Source organism: Schistocerca nitens, chromosome 4 (assembly GCF_023898315.1).
Source record: "Schistocerca nitens isolate TAMUIC-IGC-003100 chromosome 4, iqSchNite1.1, whole genome shotgun sequence".
In the NCBI taxonomy this organism is placed as follows: Eukaryota; Metazoa; Arthropoda; class Insecta; order Orthoptera; family Acrididae; genus Schistocerca; species Schistocerca nitens.
Genome location: NC_064617.1, coordinates 92,294,893 through 92,317,233, shown reverse-complemented (window position 1 = coordinate 92,317,233; position 22,341 = coordinate 92,294,893). Strand labels below are relative to the sequence as shown.

The 22,341-nt window shown below is 43.0% G+C and overlaps 1 pseudogene; it reads right to left on the bottom strand.

Annotated features, from left to right (window-relative positions):
* Nucleotides 1–4,557: 4,557 nt before the first annotated feature.
* Nucleotides 4,558–4,675, bottom strand: LOC126254453 (5S ribosomal RNA; annotated as a pseudogene).
* Nucleotides 4,676–22,341: the final 17,666 nt, after the last annotated feature.

Here is a 22,341-nt window from a genome sequence, read left to right as displayed (position 1 = left end):
CAGAGAAGGCAATGAAGTTGGTCGCTGGGATCTGGAGCGATGTGGTCGTTCTAATCCTTCACAAAGGAGATGCGTTTCAGGAATAGTGTTGTTAACAAACCACTGCCTCAGAAATACTGCGGTATGACAGCGTGCTTAGTTACGCCGGTGCAATCAACGCCTCCGAACTGCCCTGTACAGTATGCAGAACACAAAGCTCTAAAATGTGATCGTATGCTTTGCTTAAAAGCAGAGGGTGGACCGCACACTAACCACGAAAAACAACCCCATACTACACTGAAGGTGGTATAGGCATGTGTGTTCAAAAACAGAGATATTTGAACAGGCAGAATACGGCGCTGTGGCCGGCAACGCCTATATAAGACAACAAGTGTCTGGCACAGTTGTTAGATCGGTTACTGCTGCTACAGTGGCAGGTTATCAAAATTTAAGTGAGCTTGAACGTGGTGTTATAGTTGGCGTAAGAGCGATGGGATACAGCATCTCCGAGGTAGCGATGAAGTGGGGATTTTCCCGTACGACCATTTCACGAGGATACCGTGAATATCAGGAATTCGGTAAAACATGAAATTTCCGACGTCGATGCGGCCAGAAAAAGATCTGCAAGAACAGGACTAAGGACGACTAAAGAGAATCGTTCAACGCTACAGAAGTGTAACCCTCCCGCAAATAGCTGCAGATTTTAATGTTGGGCCCTCAACAAGTGTCAGCGTGCGAAACATTCAACGAAACATCATCGATATGAGCTTTCAGAGCCTCGAAGCCCACTCTTGGGTACTCTTGGTGACTGCACGACACAAAGCTTTACGGCTCGCCTGGGTCCGTCAACACCGACATTGGACTGTTGATGATTGGAAACATGTTGCCTGGTCGGACGAGTCTCGTTTCAGATTGTACCGAGCGGATGGACGTGTACGGGTATGGAGACAACCTCATGAATCCATGGCCCCCGAGATGTCAGCAGGGGACTGTTCAAGCTGGTGGAGGCTCTGTAACGGTGTGGGGCGTGTGCAGCTGCCGCGATATGGTGATCCGTGTCGTTTACCACGGTTCCTGTTTTTCCCTTGCTTTACTCCTGTTTGGAGTTTCCGCGCTTTCCTAGAGGGCGTTGCGGAACCTCCGCGCGCCCGCTGGGAGGAGGCGGTGCCTGCCGTGCCCAGGGCTGAGGAGGCAGTTGAGACGAGTGTTTGGCCCTGGACAACCGTTCTGCAGCGGGACGCTCGGTCCATCTATGCTAAGTCTGGATGGGCCCAAAAACCCGGGGCGCGAGGACACAAGAGGCCGTAAATCTGTGGACAACGTTTGGTTTCCGTACATGGTCTGGGCAAGCTATGAAGTCCGTCTGCGGCTGACAGTAACCTCCGGAAGGTGGTGTGGTCACTGACAGTAAGATTTTTCATCTAGTTAGTGCAACGGTCGTCGTCTGGCGGGGCCAATCTTCCGGTGTTGTGGGAGCTATTAATAACTGTGTGGCAACGTTTCTCTGCTTTGTGTTTGTGATCGGAAATTGCCTTGCGTGTGTGTTACTGCCCCCTTAGATGATCGTGCCTTTCTACGCCATACTGACTTAAGGCGCGAGTCGTAAAGAAACAAAAAACAAAAATTTTTTGGCTGTGGACCTTCTGCAAACCGTTGTTTTCACTGTTCGGGTAAGCACGTTGTAAAATGTTAACCTTGTACTGTCTGGCGGAGAGATAGAGCCAATTAATTTTATGGATGTCTGAAATGCGAGATTATGTTAATGTTCGCCAATATCTGTAGTGTTTAGTACGAAGGCATATTTAAATTTAGTCGTTATTGTGTATATATTCTTGTGTTAAGGAGTTTAGTCCCTGTGGCATTTAAGTGCTCTATTTAATTATATTTAAGGTAGTGCTAGAGTTTCCATTTGGTAATCCGCCTAGCCACGACTGATGTCGGTTGCTCGGTCTGTGTGAAATGCTGGGCCTATTGAATAGAGACTGTTGTTGACTTGCTCTCCTCAGCTCCGAAGTCCTGTATTGATACTACGGCTGTAGTTCTGCTGGAATCTCATTTGCAGAAGTTATCAGTTCTTGTGAGCACAAATAAAGCTACCTTTGCCTCTGAAATTTTCGTCCGCTGGCCAGCAGGCTTTGGTTAAGCTGGTCTTCGTCCAACCTAGTGGCTCGTGTTAGACGAGTTTCCTTTCCAGTTCGGGTAAATGTTTCCAACTCCTGGTGGAGCCATCCTCTTTCCCGACCCACCCTGCGGTAAGAGTTGCCCGAGTATCTATTGCCGCTCAATGTTCCAGGAGAATGAAATAAGAGGTTAATTATCTACTCCATCGTTATGCCCAAGAAAAGCGAATTAGAGTAGTTCTGCATAACCTAAGTGTTGTACACTATTAAGATAGTTCCAGGCTTGGAGAAATTGCTGTTTGATAAAATTTAGCCTTCTGTGTCGGTAATACGGCATATTCCACTATCCAACATTGTTATAGAACTGAAAGATTTGGTTTTGACAAATTTTCTGAGACGTGACTTAATTATTTGCTATTGATGTTAACTGCTTTAAATGAATCTTCTTTAATTTGTGGTTATAATTCTTAATGAGTGATCGTCCGTAATGGTGTAACATTTGATGTACGTCTGGTTGTCCCCTATATCACCCACTGACTTCATTCAGAGTCTGAAAAGGTGATCCATGCTCAAGTTTGTGGGACTTTATTAACCGTTGATCTTTATTGTTTATGGTCTTAAAAATGTTTGTTAAAAAGGACTAATTTTAGATTCCTATTGCTTATTAATTCTTAAGTTATATAGCAAGTATTTCGAGTGAAAATATTCTCTCATTGTTACACTTGCTTGTTCTGTGGTTTACAGTGAAGGGTGTGATAACAAATGCAAAATCTAAAGTGATGCGTTGGGGCGAATTAATTCTTTCCCTCATCATTACCGTTAAAGATAACTGATTGTTTGTCGCTTGTTATTGAAACTGGTTGGGAGAATAGTTTGACCCCGTAGAAAGAGTACATCATATGGGAGCCCTGATACGTCTACGTACGACTCTGGCAGGTGACACGTACGTAAGCATCCTTTCTGATCGCCTGCACCCATTCATGACCATTGTGCATTCTGACGGACTTGGGCAATTCCAGAAGGACAACGCGACGTCCCACACGTGTAGAATTGCTACAGAGTGGCTCGAGGAACACTGTTCTGAGTTTAAACACTTCCAAACTTCCCAGACGTGAACATCATTGGGCATATCTGGGATGCGTTGCAACGTGCTGTTCAGAAGAGATCTCCGCCCTCCTCTCGTAATCTTACGGATAGATGGACAGCCATTGAGGACTGATCGTGACAGTTCCCTCCAGCACTACTTCAGACATTGGTCCAGTCCATGCCACGTCGTGTTACGGCACTTCTGCGTGCTACACGATATTAGGCAGCTGTACCATTTTCTTTGGCTCTTCGCTGTATAACACCTCCTTTTTCGTTCTTAACTGTTGACATATGATGGGAGGCAACGTTCTCCAGATATTCGCCGGCCAAAACCCACCCATCGGGCTGCACAGTCACTCATTCTACAGTGGCGTCGCTCTTCGCCCTACCTCAAGAGTCGCTTACTATTCACTACAGAATTGTGTGGGTGATGGGGAGCTGCTGGACCATTGTGCTCCATTCCTTTTATCTCCCTAGGCATGTTGTGCTAGCTGAAATGCTGGTAACGCTTTGGAATTCACGAGTGATTCCTTCCGCTGCTATTTTTCACAACCTCCATCCGGAATGCTCTTGCGGTCACTGTCCGTAAATACACGAGGTCTACCTGGTCTTGGTTTAACTGTGGTTGTTCCTCCGCATTACAAATTCACGTCGCATCACCAGTAGTCGACAAAGGCAGCATTACAGTGATTGAAATGTCCCTGACGGATTTGTTATTAAGATGACACCCAATGACTAGACCGCATTCGAAGTTCAGAATGAGATTTTCACTATGCAGCGGAGTGTGCGCTGATATGAAACTTCCTGGCAGATTAAAGCTGTGTGCTGGGCCAAGACTCGAACTCGGGACCTTTGCCTTTCACGGGGAAGTGCTCTACTGGCAGAAGTAAAGCTGTGAGGACGGGGTGTGAGTCGTGCTTGGGTATCTCATTTGGTAGAGCACTTGCCCGCGAAAGGCAAAGGTCCCGAGTTCGAGTGTCGGCCCGGCACACAGTTTTAATCTGCCAGGAAGTTTCAAGTTTCGCATTCGAAGTCACTGACCTCTCCTGTCTGACAGTTTCTGCTGTTACTGCTTATTTACTGACAAAAAAATACTCCTTGCTCCTTTCTTACTAGCGCATCCGCTTCTCGCGTTATATACAATCCAATTCCGTATTACACAGGTGCGTCAGGATACCTTTGGTCATACAGCACTCCGTCTTCAGGCCACAAATAGCCCATCGGGACCATCCGACCGCCGTGTTATCCTCAGCTGAGGATGCGGATAGGAGGGGCGTGTGGTTGTTATGATGGTTTTCTCTGAAAGGAGCCGCTACTAGTCGGTCGAGTAGCTCGTCAAGTGGCATAACGAGGCTGAGTGTACCCCGAAAAATGGCAACAGCTGATGGCGGCCCAGATGGTCACCCATCCAAGTGCCGGCCACGCCCGACAGCGCTTAACTTCGGTGATCTGAAGGGAACCGGTGTATACACTGCGGCAAGACCGTTGCCCTTTGGTCATATAGAGTATGTATAAATTCGAAAGAAGAGGCATCATCACAACAGAAGTTCCTCATTTTACTAAATGGTGTTTCAAAAAGGACTTTACAACTTCAAAAATTCATATAAATTTATTGAAAGAAGACATAGAGATGGGTTTAGTATTATTATGTAGGGACACACATCAAGTTTTTTTACCTTGATCTATACATGTTGTATGTGGCTTTTGTTGGTTATCCTGCACACATCCCAGCAGATGTCAATTTCTTCCCAAACTCGCTGTAGCATTTCAGGCGTAACTTGCCCAGTGGCGGCGTAAATTCTTATTCTAAGTTCAGTCAGAGAAGCCGGCAGAGAAGGTACAAGCACGATATTCTTGATGAATCCCTATAAAAAAGAAAATCGAGTGGTGTGAGGTCTGGGGAACGTGGGGACCATGTAATTGGCGCATCACGGCCAATCCATTGACCTGGAAAGCGGTCGCTGGGAAAATCCCGGACGTCAGCCAGGTAGTGGGGTGGTTCTCCATCTCGCACGAAGTAAACATTTCGTTCTTGGTCATTCTCACCGATCTGTGGTATCAAAAATTGTTGTAATATATCCAAATACACTATCCCATTGATGGTTCTCTCACAGAAAAAAGGGGCCATACACTTTGTTCTTGCTCAATGCACAAAAAACGTTCAGTTTAGGGCTATCACGAACATGTTGCAGCGTTTGATACTGATTTTCACTGCCCCAAATCCTGCAGCTTTGTGTGTTAACATTGTCACTTAAGTAACAAGTTCACTCGACAGAAAATATGAGTTTGTCGAAGAAATGTTCATCCTCATGTAATCGGTTTAACATACCCGCACGGAAGTTCTTGCGAGCAATTTCGTCAGTGTCTTTTATTGCTTGTACGATCGTCAGTCTGTACGGTTTCAAATGCAAACGATTTCTCAACTCACGCTAAACGGTTGTATGTGGGATTTTCAGTTCGCGAGATGTGCGCCGGGCCGATTTCATAGGGCTGTTGACAAAACGTTGTCTCATTCGCTCGACGACGTCGTCAGATGTGCTTGGACGACGTGATGAATTCCCATGTCTTACTGCGCACCCTGTTTCTACAAAACATTTATGTCATTCATAAATTGTATGCCTAATAGGAGGATCTTTAGCGTACTTGGTGCGGAAATTACGCTCAACTGTTGTCGCCGACTTCGATTCTTCAGACCAAAATGCATAGCTGGCATGCTCGGGTCCACTGAAGGCAGCCATCTTTAACACAACTGCCGCTAACGCTCCTTACGGTGCGATTCGGCACTAGCGAACTACGCGAGACAAAACTTGATGTATTTCCCTACAAATTCACACTACAATCATCTCTGTATGCACTATGAATTAATTTATATGATATTTAAAAGCTGTAAAGTCCTTTTTGAAAACCCTGTTTCTGTCGTTCAAATGTTACGGATGTCCGAGAGTACGGCTATAACGTTATTCCAATATAATTTTGTATTCTCTTCAATGGCTATACCTGTTTTTACTATTTTGGGAGTTCGATAGCTATAGAAAATTAGTTGGCTCTCACTGGAATGTTTAATGCATACTCGGTCTTCTGCACTTAGGTTGGAAATAGGTACACAACTACTCTAAATGTTAATGTAATGTATTCCACATATGTTATTATTATTACTATTATTATTATTATTACAACAGTAAACGCAGCAAATGATATAACCACAGATGATTTCGTATTTTATCACTAACTGAATGCTTCCCAACCATCTAGGACTGCGTGCTGTATCAGTGGATAAGTCGTGTAGACTTTTGTAGTTGGCAGATGCTATTTTGTCAATGCCAACAGTTTTCAAGTCGCCACTAAAATCCTTTGATACAGCTTCCGGTGTGCCGAGAACCACTGGAATAACTTTTACTTGTTTACGCTACAATGTCTGTAGTTCAGTTTTCAGATCCTCTTATCTAACAAGTTTTGTATTTCTCGTCAATTCTACCATCAGTTACAGCAAAAATTCCCCAAAACAAATATAACACCTGTAAATATTGTTGCACTAAATACAATGATGTTACTTGCAACCACAGAGAATGAAGTCAATAAAACAGTTCAAAAACTAAAAAATTAAAAAGTCGGTAGGCTTAGATGAAGTACCAATGTATACACTGAAACAACGCATAGAGATTATAGAAGGCTCCTTAACAAATATAATAAATGGATCCTTCACATCAGGGACATTTCCGGAGCAGTTAAAACAGGTAAGAGTTGTACCTTTGGTTAAGAAAGGTAATGCAGATGACAGAAAATTACTGGCCCATTTCCCTGCTGTCACCATTCTCAAAAATAATAGAAGCAATTATGAAAGAGTAGTGAGTTACCTGAATATATATAATCTTTTAAGCAAATCATAGTTTGGTTTCTGAAGTGGCAAAAATATGGAGTCAGCCATAGCAGAATTCACAAAAGTCGTACTTGATGCCCTTGACAAAGATGAGCCAGGCATATTTTTGGATCTTTCTAAGGCATTTGGTACAGTCGACCACAAGATTCTATTAAATAAATGAGAAGCATTAGGAATAATAGGGGTAGCTAATGACTGGTTTCATTCATACCTAGCAGATAGGGTACAAAGAGTAGAGATAACACATACTTCAAAGAGATCTAAACATTTAGTAAAACAGTTATCAGAACCAAAATACATTAATATAGGGGATCCGCAAGATAGCATATTAGGACCAATACTATTCCTGATACACATCAGTGATTTTCCCAGTAGTGTTACTCATGGTGAAAAAATTCTCTTCACTGATGACAGCAATATTACAGTTACTGAGACGACAAGAGACCTCCTTGCAGAAAAAGCAAATGAAACTCTCAACGAAGTTTACGATTGGTCAATAAACAACTGTACGGATGTATAAAGCTACATAAAGCTACTCTATCTGTGTCCACCTCGCAATGCCTTTCTTGCGTCTGATGACGGGTATGCCCCAGGTATTGATTCCCTTGATGATATTTCAATCACTCAGTTTGCTTTTTAAATCGTTGCAATCATTTGAACACATTTTATACCTGCCCATTTTTAATATTATTCATCTGTGAAATACCTAGGTATCTGTAGGCTTCTGGCTGGTGGTAGTTAATGACTGGCTCGATTGGCACTTTCATGCCTTCACTTTGTGAGGTTTTCTCTGCTTTAATACAAGTGTGGCTGTCTTGTCTAGGCCATAATATTATTATTATTACCAGTGATATTGGTTTAAGCGTTATTCATTCTGCAGTTATTGTTCTGTTATCTTGTTTTGTTTTCTTAAATGTACCAGAGATGTCTTCTGGCGTCTGATCATATGGACAGGGCGAATGGAATAGCTAGGCATGTGCAGGTATCCAATACGCGGGATGTCAGCACGCCAAATGGAGGAGAGATCGTTGCGTGTCTGATGAATGGGACTTTCCCTTTGGTAAGTCGTTGAGGGTAGTAAGTTTCTCAGTTGTCGCCTTGTCAAGGCTGTACCATGAGTACATTGATTTGTGTGAAATCGATGCCGCCTCAGTAATCTGGCATGCACAACAAGTTGATGACTGCAGTTACCGTTGGCCCTAGCAATATGTTACAGCATACAAACGGGTCACGTTACAGAAAATCACACGCCGATTCAGTGCTGGGAAGGAACTAGTGATCACCCACAGTACCCAATTTCCGCACTGTAAGATACAGAAGCAATTGCTCCTCATGTGTTCCTTTCTCAACGTACTATCCAACGAACAGAACTTTGCGTGGGCGCAGAAACACCGCAATAGGACGTTAGAAACGCGGAAAGAGGTTGAAATCTGTTCTAGGTAAAGCATCGCGTTTGCAGACATGGCGCAATTCTTATAGGTGGTGCAGCTGATCTAGTACGGAACGTGTGTACTTGGTATGAGGTAGGGTCTGTGATACGTCTGCAGTTATCTCTCATCACCGAATTACACAGTAACCGACAGCTAAAACATGTGCGTCCATTTTTTCACTTCTAGCAACTTGCAGGTGATCTGTACCTTCAGAAATGCATTTTACCACTGTATTGTTTCCAGTTTGTGACAGAAATGTTTTAGAAATCCTCTGCAGACTGGATGGTGCCTAATGATGACTGGATGATGCCTGATAATAACATATCCTGCGTCCTCAGACTGCGTCACATTCCTCTCCAAACTTCTTCAGTGCTCGAGGTTTTGATCCCTCTGCTGGGATCATCTTTAGGATTCAGGTGATGTCTCTGGATGGTTGAACGCTCCAAAGATAATATCAGCAATTACAACGCCAACGATATCCTGCAAACATATATAAGACTGTGTTTTCACATCAGCTGCCTTCAGTGTCATTGAAGATATGACGCCATCTAGATAGGATTCAGCTGTGGACAAGATCCGTTTGTCCTGGGCGGCAACGGACCTGTCACGGACCATAGTGGCTGGTCAGCGCTATCTCAAGCAGTCATTGCCATAACAAGTCGCTATCATTATTAGCACGAAGGAGATATTATGGCTCCTATGAATGTAATTTAAATTCGCTTACTTGGGAATGTTCGCTATGTCATAGTCTCTGACGTTGCGGGGTAACATAGATGTCAATTAGAATTATGTATCCTAATACAAGGTTACAGCATCAGTTTTGTTCTCCTTATCATCTTTTTAGTTTTGACTAGTGTGATGTGGCCCACCACGATTTGCTCTCTAATGTCAGTATCTTCATTTCAGAGTAGCAATTATCTCTACAATTACTTGTTCTCTACGCTCTAAAGCCCTTCTTCCGCTATAACACTTGCGCTGTGCGCCACCCTCTCGTGTCTTGAAAGAATTACCCTTAGCAACGAAATCCTTCAGGTTGATATTTTCCATTCATTCGTTCTCTCGACATTTCTATTGAAAGCCGCCATTCACTTTCAGCATTCTTCTTTAACATTTCATCTGCTATTCTGTTACTTCCTTCTTCCCCTGCCCCCCTCCACCACAGTATATGATACCCATACAATGCTGTGCTCCAGAGTTTATCAGAAATTTCCTCAAGTTAAAGCCTACACTTGATATTAGTAGACTTCATTTTGCGAGGAATGCTCTTTTTTTCCCTGTGCTAGTCGTGCTACTCATATTCTCCTCATTTCGTTCACCATTTGTTATTTTGCTTACTAGCTTGTATAATTCCTTCATGTTGTGCGTATCATGTTCATCAATATGAATATGATTTATATGATTCCATAATGGCATCCAAACTGATATTATAAATACAGAAGTAACTCTATCTCTTACGTTTACACAAATAAATTTTGATGAAATTTGGTACCTTCGACCCCAATGGAGAACACAGACTACATTAAAATGCACGATGCATAAATGCGCGATTCTGCACACACGTCTCTGCAGGCGCTGCTTGACAGCGATTATGAGTGTGCACCATCGTCGTGCAGTTCGAGGGGGAGGGGAGGGGGGGGGGCACACATTACAAGCTATGCTTACCCGGACAAGTAGACACGTGGAGGTAGCTGACATTATTGCACGTACTACAGCTTACTTACTCACCATTACTCTTTATAACAAAACTACCGATTTGCGACTGCAGCTGCAGATAATATACACAAATCTCTCGATGGTCCCGTGCAGCCTTTCTTAACTTAACACTTGATTTTTTGAAGATTATGTTCATACTTTTATTTAGGAACAAAACAGTCACAACACATTATAAAACCAAATAACATGCAGGACGCAGTGAAAAAAAAGCCAGGTGTGAGTTGAACCCATACTCTGAGGGTTCGGTACAAACGCAGTTCTCTATGTAGACAGTTAATCCATCCTGGGAATGGAAAATATAGATGATTTTTACCTGTTACTGACATCTATATGTTTTAAGTTAAAATCGGGTAACAAGTGACACAAGAAATATTTTTTCGTGTGATATAATTACAAATTAACAATTTTCTGATCTTTTTCCCTTTACCTTTGTTGTGAATCTTTCTTCTCACCTAATGTCCTCATGATTATAGGCTAACAGCAGTATCTTATAGATTTTAATAACTGAGTTCCCGAGCATCAAACTATGTGACATAAATGGCTGTGTCTTTCCACTGCATTGGCTTAGAGGGTTACATTTATTACACAGCCAAGGAACCATGGACCTTAGAATGTGGCATACATTTCAGACTGATACGTCTAACTGTTCCTGAGAAGAGGAGATCTTAACAGATGGACAGACAGACAGTCGGACAACAAATGACGAAACAAAATATTTTTTGTGATATTATTACAAATTAACACTTTTTTCTTTAGTCATATGGTGAAACCTTGCCTCTTGCCAAATTTCATGATTCTAGGTCAAAGGGAAGTACCCGATAGCTCCTAATGAGTGAATTTGCAAGTATCAAAATATGTGACGTAAATGGCCTTTCCTTCTGACTGCAGCGACTTAGAAACTTACGTTCATTACACCATCATGCGGCCATAGTCTTTCAATATGTGACATAAATTTCAACTTGATACACTTACACTTTCCTTAGAGAAAGGGGTCTTACCAGCGGATGGACAGACAAACGGTTGGATACCACAGACAATTTTTTTTTCGTGTAATATAATTACAAATCAACAATTTTAATTTTTTACATCAGTTTTACTGCGAAACCTTGCTTCTTGCCAAATGTCATGATTCTGCGTCGATGAGAAGTTTCGATGAGTGAGTCTGCGACTACCAAATGGCCGTCTCTTTGATTGAACTGACTTGGAAACTTCAAATTTTTACACCGCCAAGATATGATATACCTTAGTACATGAAATAAATTTCATCGTAATACGTCTACCCATTCAACAGAAAAAGGCTTTTTAACAGTCGGACGGATGGACAGGCAAACAGACATGCGGACAAGGGTTCCTTGGTTTTACCAATTAAGGTCCTGTTTCCCATGTTCATATATGAATGACTGCGTGACAAAATGAGCTGGAGAGCAGAAAATGGGTATGGAGGAAGCTGAGATAGAGGAGGAGGTGGAAGTAGGTGAAAGCCTTTTTGATTACAAGGTCATTAAGGATAAGCAGTAGCTCTGGTGTATATTTACACAGGGAATGGTGGCGGCTCAGAGAGGGCAGTGGGTTCAGCGCAGGTGAAGGGACACCGATCGTGGTCTCTTTCAAGAATCAGTCTCGCTACTAACGTAATGTCAGGGAACAATGTTAAACTTAATAGTGCATGACATCTTTGGGGATGAGATGCCGATCATTCCAAATATGAGAACAGTGCGTTAATCAATAGAAGATGGGTTCCTTGGAAGTCTTTCTGAGCTGGCTTGAGAACAAAAACTGAAAGTGACGTAACGTACTGAGATGAAGTTTTTACATCTGATGCATAAATACTTACGAAAACTAGTCTTTAGTAAGGAGCCATATCTGGAACGAAAAAACGCTTCAGTCGCTCATTCGCTTTTGTATTTGGCTGTTAAAGAAATCTGAAGTATTCTGAATGTACCCTATTCCATAACATTGGTTAGTACAGTGCTGATTGGTTGTTCCTGAGGTGGAAGGAATTTTCACAACCTGCACCATCCATTCAAAATTTCGGATAGTGGTTTTATGACTCGCGTGTAAGTGACGTCAGCACGGTAACCACGGCAGCAGCTTGAACTAAGAACTGTAAACAAACATGCATATTTGGCCAGAAAGTTGTGAGCAGGTAGTGCTAAATAGTGGACGTGCGACCATAATGTATCAACGTTGTCGTGTCACAAATCGTAATAGAGCAACATCTCTAAATCACGATTAAGAGACGTTCTCAAGGATACTTTGAGGGATAGGAAACTTGTTTGTGCGAAGAAAATACTCATCACAGGTGACGAGACTTGGTACAATCTAATAACCACAAAACTACAAAGTGCTTAAATTCACGTGCAGAATCAACGCTTTGATGACATGACCGTCATTCAGGCCAGTGTGACGTGTGAGCTGAACAAAATTCCAGGGAAGCACTTTCCTGGCGATTTCACATGCCTGTATAAGCGTTCTGTGCGTTTACTCAAGTGGATGGAAGCTATTTAGAACACCTGAAGCATTAAAACCCCCACCTTCAGTTTTCTTTATGTTTTATTAGTCTCTAAACTTTTTGGAGTGACGATGTATAGTTAGTCGGCAAGGAATGGAGATGGTTGTTAAGACTCTTTATAAGAAATTGCACGGAAACCTGCATCAAATCCCTAAATTCCTCGAACTATGTCGTGGAGTGAGAGTTTGTTGCACTGTTGATGATGAGCTGTCTGTTGGTTAGGGACGTAAAGCTCGGCGGACTCCTTGGTTCTGTACGAGAGGCGTAGGCTGTGTGCCGGCAACAAATTTCACCTCTACTTTCATTTCTCCCCGTACTGTTTCACAACGGGACTAACAGTCCACCAGAGCGCTCAAGAAGTCATCGCAGTCGTACGATACAGATACTCATTTGATAATTTACATAAAGTATGGGGAAAGCAATGACATATGATTCGCACTACTACCTTGCCCAAAAGAGCAAAGAGGAATTTTTAAACTGATCCCGTCGTTTTCTCCCTCAGTATACGATTGAATCTGACCTTATTCTGGAGCACCATAAACAACCTGATCGCTAATAATATGAATATCAGATACTTCTTTTCTTCAGTGTGAGAACTGGAACTGTTACACCGTCGTCTTCGATCACTTTTTGTATTTCAAATTAGTCGTCACCAGTTTCTGTCGATGCAAGACCAAAGAACAACGGTAATATTTCAAATAGGTCAAAATGAATTTCATATTAAAACTGCCGTAGGATGGTGAAGAGTCACAAATCGAGTTCATCTTGTATCGACAGAAACTGGTGACGACTAATCTGAAATACAAAAAGTGATCGAAGACGGAAGACGACGTTGTAACAGTTCCATTTCTCACAATGGATATATATAAGGATTTGATGAACTCTCTCTCTCTCTCTCTCTCTCTCTCTCTCTCTCTCTATATATATATATATATATATATATATATAGGCATTTAGTGAATAATTTCATACAGTTTTAAAGTCCACGTGCTATCACATTATGTGGATGTACCTAGTTGATGAGTCTCATTTACACATGGGAAAATGGCTAATGACGTTCTATAATCAGTCTTTGTGACTAAACTGTTTGTGGAACATAGACACGTGGATACTCGTTTTGCGGATTGGGGCTGCTCTGTTTATTGGCGAAACCATTAGCATGAAAATTCGTTATATCGGCAAATCGTATGATGTTAATAACACCACCATCTGTCCCTTTGAAGCGACGTCAGTGAAAAAACAATGTATTGCGCTGCACAAAGCGACAACCAGGAGATGATGAATCTGCGTTCCAAATAGAAACAAGTCCCGTTACCGCGTCCACTTTGCAAGCCTTCTTCCCCGCGTCTGCGCACCAAGTACAATCGTTTTTGTCAACATGTGGCTTCCATTTAATTGATTTACACTGGAAATGCTGCTTTCGTTCTATTAACTTTACCCATTACTGTGTGAGACTAGGCAGTATACAAATGAAATTAACAATTTGCGGATTTTACTGTACAACATTTATTTCGTTGAACACACGAGCAATGATATTAACAGACAAAACTAAAAACACTTCAGACAAACTGTGTGCTATTACACAATAACCGTATGCGTGAGCGAGTATCAGCTCTGCCTGAACGCCGCTGGCTCCAAGCTCGGTCGCCCCACAACAATTACAACTGCACTCTCTGTTGCCTGTGCATAATAGACCCAAAGATCGTATGTAAAGGATATTGTATCCTTACATATCCCCACCAAAACGTTACTCTGTTATTTACAAATTAAATGGAGACATGCGATTTTAATATTAAAGTCAAAAGAAAGCAAACAGGAAGGTAGATGCTACATATCTTGTGAAAAATAAACTAAGTGTACGAATAGACACAACCGCTTCACTAAGATGCTAAAGTATCGCCATATTTATAAAGGAAGAACTACGTGCAATGCAGATGCATGAGCTTTAAGACATAAAAAAAATCAATAAATCATGAAAGAATATTCTTACTGATCTGGTGGCTGAATGCCATCTAAATGAAACAATATGTCTGAAATGGCCTATACGTTTGACTTCACTGTCCATAGTCATGCACTAAAAAAAAATGTTCAAATGTGTGTGAAATCTTATGGCACTTAACTGCTAAGGTCATCAGTCCCTAAGCTTACACACTACTTAACCTAAATTATCCTAAGGACAAACACACACAACCATGCCCGAGGGAGGACTCGAACCTCCGCCGGGATCAACCTCACAGTCCATGACTGCAGCGCATTAGACCGCTCGGCTAATCCCTCGCGGCAATGCACTACAATCAGTCTCATAATTTTATTATGAACACTCATTAGTTTTCATAAACAAAGACATAATTTGGGTAAATGATTTAAATCCAGTTACATAAAAAATGTAAATCACAGCTTACGATTACGCAAATAAAGAGGATATACATGGAAATGTTATGATCTTGCTATCTACCTAACATTACCACAGGTATAATGAGAAAATGGTCAAAGCAATGAACTACTGTGGCACATAGTGTACGAGTTATGTAATGTTTACTATAGTATTGACGTACCTTGTTATAGGTAGCCAATATTTACATCAAAACATGTTTGAGGATACACTGTCGTTGCACTAAACATATATGAGAATACACTGTCGTTGGACTGTGCATAGCTGTTGCTAATCAGTTTACTGTTTATCTGCTTTTGGTCCCTCCCTGTATGTTGAGCAGACCATCACACATAATTGCACTAAATCTGTGGCATTAGCGCCGCTGGGGTCAAATAATCACAGTAAACAAATACACCAGTACTCTGATTTAGAAAATTTACTGTATGATCTGGTGTAAATCGCATGCAATTATGTCGTATCTCGATGAACAAAGGTTGTGGCGCCGACGCCACAGGGGAATGAAGACTTTTTTATCACCGTTTCAGCAACTGGAACGACGAATTTGCGTCCACATTTGCCAAAACATCGTTTGCGCCGTCGATCGACAGGTAAAAAAATGAGTGGGGATGCCAGCATCCCATGGTTCCCTCCACTGACAAGTGCCCCACTTCCAGACAGCGTGGAAATGTTATGCCTGGCCAGCAGTTGTAGACACGTGAAATGATGGCTGCACGTGCATCGGCATAACTCGCCGGAAACCTGCTTCCTTGGGACAGTTAGCCAACTTAACAGCTCTCGAGCAGTTACAACCGGGATGCGTGCGCATCCAGATGGCCCACCAACATGAAAACGTTCTTACAGCAGTGGTGCGATATTTATTATTATTTGTTTATTAATATTGCAGAGTTACCCATCGCCTTCCTAACTATAGTGGGTCGTTTGCAACTACAAACTAGACAATTCTCAGAATTTTAGTACTTTTTCGTTTTGTATGTAATTAAATTATTAATTAAAAATAAAAGCAAAATAAGAAACACGAGAAACATAAAGTACAATTAGAAAAAAATGCTATATTCTTAAGAAGAATATAATATACGAAAGGAAAGATTTAGATAGTAGAAGAGGTCCCTAATTCGCCCCGCTATTTCATGTGGGAGGGCTACGTTAAACACTTGGAGCGTGTCTCACCTGAATAACCATATTATATTCTATTTTATCTTCTACGTGAATTGTGTAGAAGGTATGACAGTACTATTTGTTACTACAATTCTTTCCTCCACTCAACGGCGCCCTAAGCAGAAAAGGAGCCTCGGGACATGACTTCTAACTTCGTCTCCTTGTAGTGCGCTTGCTATCTATGATGTACGCTTGTGTTTGGGTGTTCATGTCTTATTACACTGCATACGTACGTTTATGCACAATTTTATGTTTTACAGCTTGCATCTTATACATTTCACAAATTACACAATTACATGTTTGAAACTAATGATACAAAGAACTAAATAATTACTTGTTTTACTTGTACAAACAGGAAAATTAGTTGTTGTATTTCTGTTACTAACTTAATATAGCATGTTTCTATTAACTGTAGTATTGTTGCAGTTCTTTGATCTGCTACTGTGCCGTGCATACCATGTGATCAAGTATCCAGATATCTGGATCTGGATCATGAGTTAAAAGTTCGTGGCGCCCTCCATCGGTAATGCTGGATTTCAGTATGGTGTTGGCCCACCCGTAGCCTTGACGATACCTTTCACTCTCGCAGGCACACGATCAATCAGGTGCTGGAAGGTTTCTTGGGGAATGGCTGCCCATTCTTTATGGAGTGCTGCACTGAGGAGAGGTATCGATGTCAGTCGGTGAACTTGGAACGAAGTCGGCGTTTCAAAACATCCCAAAGGTGTTCTATGGGATTCAGTTCAGGACTCAGTGAAGGCCAGTCCATTACAGGGATGTTATTGTCGTGCATTATGAACAGGTGCTTGATCGTGTTGAAAGATGCAATCGCCATCCCCTAATTGCTCTTCAACAGTGGGAAGCAAGAAGGTGCTTAAAACATCAATGTAGGCCTGTGCTATGATGGCGCCACGCAAAACAACAAGGGGAGCAAGCCCCGTCCTTGAAAACCACCATCACACCATAACACCACCACCTCCAAATTTTACTGTTGGCACTACACACTCTGGCAGGTGACATTCACCGGGCATTCGCCATACCCACACTGTGCCATGGGATCGCCACATTGTGTACCGTGATTCGTCACTACACACCGTTTTTCTACTGTTCAATCGTTCCTTACACCAGGCGAGGCGTCGTTTCGCATTTACCAGAGTGATGTGTGGCTTACGAGCAGCCGCTCTACCATGAAATCCAAGTTTTCTAACCTCCCGCCTAACTGTCACAGTTCTTGCAATTTGGAATTCCAGTGTGATGATCTGGATAGATGTCTGCCTATCACGCATAACGACCCCCTTCAAATGTTGGCGGTCTTTGTCAGGCAACAGACGAGTTTGGCGTGTACGATTTTGTGCTGTATGTATGCCTTCACGTTTCCAATTCACTATCGCATCAGAAACAGTCGATTTAGGGATGTGTAGGAGTGTGGAAATCTTGCGTACAGACACAAGTGACACCGAATCACCTGACCACGTTCAAAGTCCGTGACTTCCGCGGAGCGCCCCATTGTGCTCTCTCACGTTGTCTAATGACTACTGAGGTCACTAATATGGAATACCTGACAGTAGCACAATGCATCTAATATGAAAAACGTATTTTTTGGGGGGTGTCCAGATACTTTTGGTCATATAGTGTATGTATGTGGTGATACTGTAGTCTTCGTGTCATCATCTGTTTCTATATGTTCGTTTGTTTCTATATCAGTGCTTGAATCTCTGTTGCCCCATTCATTGTGTTTTAGTGTAGGGTGTGTTTCGGGTCGTTATCTCGTATATGGTTCTTGCCGCTTGTAAGCCTTGTGTTCCCTCCCCTCCCCTCCCCTTCCCTTCTCCTGAGCAGTTTTCCCCTCCTCCACCCCTCCCATACCCCCTCTTCTGTGTCTCTGCACTCCCTCCTGCGTTGTCTTCCTCTTCGTCTCCCACCCCGCCGATCACCTGCCTCTTGGTGCGCCTCCTGCCGCCCCCTTTTTCCCTCTTCCTCCCATCCCCCCCCCCCCAATGCACCTTCCTCCCTTTTTTTCCCTCCTCTCCATCCACCAGTCCCCTGGCAGGTCCCTACCAGCCGGTTTTATTCTTCATGAGTGCTCTGTCGTTTCCAGTGGTTTTTAATTGTCTCGCTCTGTGTGATTTTTATACTGTTTTTATGCTACGTTTGCGTCCAGTGTTTTTTATGTGCACATCGAATTGCCAGCTGTGTTCTCCTAACTTTTTTCCGACTTTTAGCTGTCCCTCAGTGCATGTCCCCATATTAGTGTATATTTTATCTCCCATCAGGCCGGCCGGAGTGACCGAGTGGTTCTGTCGCAGGTTCGAATCCTGCCATGGGCATGGATGTGTGTGATGTCCTTAGGTTAGTTAGGTTTAAGTAGTTCTAAGTTCTAGAGGACTGATGACCTCAGAAGTTAAGTCCCATAGTGCTCAGAGCCATTTGAACCATCTCCCATCATCCCCATTTACTGTGTTTTTTATGTCCTCCTTTTATGTAAGAGTTCCCATTTCTGTATTTTTGTAAAGCCATTTGGCTGAAGAGCAGTGGACTGTATGGGGCAGGGGTATTAAATTACAATAAAGAGAAAAAAATAATCCTTGTGTAGCACTGATACAGTGAAGCATGCTCCAGTTATCTGGGTCTTTTAAAGCTTATCCTATTTCTTCGATTTCTGACGTATGTCTTACATGTGTGAGTGTGCCACATTTTAGTGTTATGTGTCTGGGGGATCTACGTAGCCTACGCTTACCCATAACACTTTGGCTAAGGCCCAAGCAGTGCGGGTGTGTACAGTATTGGCCATAGCCTGTCAGGAAGTGTACCATACCGCGACTATGGTCAACATGTCTGAGCCTCAACTGTTCCCGGATGTTCAGGAAGAAGGAGAAAACCCGACAGCCCTTTTCAGATGTTCCCCACTCTTTTTTCCATGTCTCAACCTTCCCAAGATTTAATTGGCATTTTTCTGCAATATGCTCCCCTGTGCCATACCACTTAAGTATTGTCTCTTTAGAGTCTTAATAAACTCGCCCATGCGCCTTGATGAAGTGTTTATAAACTTTATCTATGTTTAAACCTTCACCTCTTTATGCGCATGCTTGTCCTTCGCTCTGCAGAGCTCACGACGATCGGTTGGCAGGTTCGATGTCCTAAGAATCGGTTTGCTCTGTTGTAGCGAAACGTATTTTTTCCCCTTCTGGGTGCCCAAGTCTTATCATCTCACGCAGAGAAGTCTGGAAAATTTCCCTATTAGCTAACCTACTTATGCGTAAGCTACTCCCAGGATTACCATAATCAATTACGTTATTATTGTGTTGTTTTGGGTTTCTGTATGACATTTGTCTTCCTCTGTTGTCTGTGTGCACTGGGAATTGTGTGTGGGTGAAGCATTTTTAAGTGTATTATTAGGTAGATTGTATTTAGCATTGGACTTCCAGTATCTCTGTTTTGGGAATATTGTTTGCCTGTCTTGAGGTTATTTGGCAGCTGAGTGTTTTTATCTGTGGCTTTCCCTTCTGTGTCTCTGCTGAGTGGTGCCACCATACATAAAATGTACAGGGCTTATGTATTGTCTGTATTTGCTAGAGTCATATTCTGAATGTAATTTTAACGATGGGCTATTACCTAGCGAACTGTTAACAGATGCATCTTTCTGTGTTTCTTGCACTGCTGTGTCAATATGACTATCTGTTCCTTGCTTTTCGGTGTTGTGAGATAAATATGTGTTGGTATCACTGAGCTGCCCTAGGGCATCATTTTGTGTTCCTTTTCTGATTGTTTTGTTACATTCCTAGCTACATTGGGAGAAAGCGTCCTCTTTCAGCTCTTCCACTAGTACCAGAAGTCCGGTATGGAACATTGCCCACTGGAGAATTTCGTGCTTTATCTGCCTTCGTGCGTGCTAGTCAATGGCGCCCTGCACACACATGTCGTCTTTGTAATCAGTGATGTTAAAATATCTTTGTATTATGTCACACATTTGCAGCGATGTAATACTGTTTGTTTCCAGATCTGTCAATTGTGCTTTACCCTCATGTCACCAAGCGACTGCACACCGTCAGTCTCTCATTTTAGTTGTTGGAGACGTGTGTTTGGACTTGCATGTATTGTTTCTTTGCATAACTACACCCGTATTTAAGGAGCACTTTAGTGTCTGACCATTGTAGTTGTACTCCATGCTAGTGAACGTTGTCGATGATGTCATATTCTGTGTGCTCTATTTGCCTCTCGTACAACTGCATGTAAGTAGGGCAGTCTGCCCCCCCCCCCCCCCCCACCGTTATCACTTGTCCTCTTTCTATATTTGCATGGTCTACATCCAACTGTGGCTTCATCTCGGCGTTCTGGCTTCTTTATCACAATATTTTGGGAGATGACCTCGTCCCCAGAAATGAAGCACTTCCGTGCTGAAACAGAAATTTTTATGTATAAGAGCTCGAGCTGAACCCTTGGAGTGACTTCCAGGACGTCATTAACTGTTCCTTTACCTTTTGGGCCTGTTTTGAACTTTATTTTGAGTTCCTTGTAGAACTATTCCTTAGAGATGTGTTCACTTAAGTTGATGTCATATACACTGACGACCCGAAGAAACTGGTACACGTGCCTAATATCTTGTAGGGCTCCACGAGCACGCAGAAGTGCTGCAAAACGATGTGGCATGGACTCGACTAATGTCTGAAGTAGTGCTGGAGGGAACTGACACGATTAATCCTGGAGGACTGCCCATAAATCAGAAAGAGTATGAAGGGGTAGAGATCTCCTCAGAACAGCACGTTGCGACTCATCCAAGATATGCTCATCAATGTTCATGTCTGGGGAGTTTGGTGGCCAGCGGAAGTGTTTAAACTCAGAAGAGTGTTCCTGAAGCCACTCTGTAGCAATTCTGGACCTGCTGGAATTGCCCACGTCCGTCGGAATGCACAATGGAAATGAATGGATGTATGTGATCAGACAGTATGCTTATGTATGTGACACCTGTCAGAGTCGTATCAGACATGTCAGGGGTCCCATATCACTCCAACTGCACACGCCCCATACCATTACAGAGCCTCCACCAGTCTGAACAATCCCACGCAGCCATGCGGAACCAAACTACTGCGGTCATCGGTCCCTATGCTTACACACTACTTAATCTACCTTAAACCAACTTACACTAAGGACAACACACACACACCCATGGGAGGACTCTAACCCCCGACAGGAGAACCCACGCGAACTGTGCAAGGCGGCTGAGACCGCGCGGCTACCCGCTTGGTGCAGGGTCCATGGATTCACGAAGCTGTCTCCATACCTCTACACGTCCATCCATTCGATACATTTTGAAACGAGACTCGTACGACCAGGCAACATGTTTCCCATCATCAGCACTCGAATGCCGGTGCTGACGGGCCCAGGCGAGGCGTAAAACTTTTGTCATCAATGGTACACCAGTGGGCCTTCAGTTCCAAAAGCCCATATCGATGATGTTTCATTGAATGGTTTGTTGATGGCCCACCATTGAAATCTGCAGCAATTTAGAGCAGGGTTGCATTTATGTCACGTTGAGCGATTCTCTTCAGTCGCCATTGGTCCTGTTCTTGCAGGACCTTTTCCGGTTTCATCGATGTCGGAGGTTTGATGTTTTATCGGATTCCTGATATTCACGGTACATTCGTGAAATGGTCGTAAGGGAAAATCCCCACTTCATTGCTACCTAAGAGATGCTGTCCCATCGCTCGTGCGCCTGCTATAACACCACCTCCAAACTTACTTAAATACAGATAACCTGCTACTGTAGCAGCAGTAACAGGTCTAACAACTGCGCCAGACACTTATACAAGCGTTGGAGCCGGCCGGAGTGGCCGAGTGGTTCTAGGCGCTACAGTCTGGAGCCGCGCGACCGCTACGGTGGCAGGTTCGAATCCTGCCTCGGGCATGGATGTGTGTGCTGTCCTTAGGTTAGTTAGGTTTAAGTAGTTCTAAGTTCTAGGGGACTGATGACCTCAGCAGTTAAGTCCCATAGTGCTCAGAGCCATCTGAACAAGCGTTGGAGACTGCAGCGCCGCATTCTACCTGTTTACATATCTCTGTATTTGAATACGCATGCA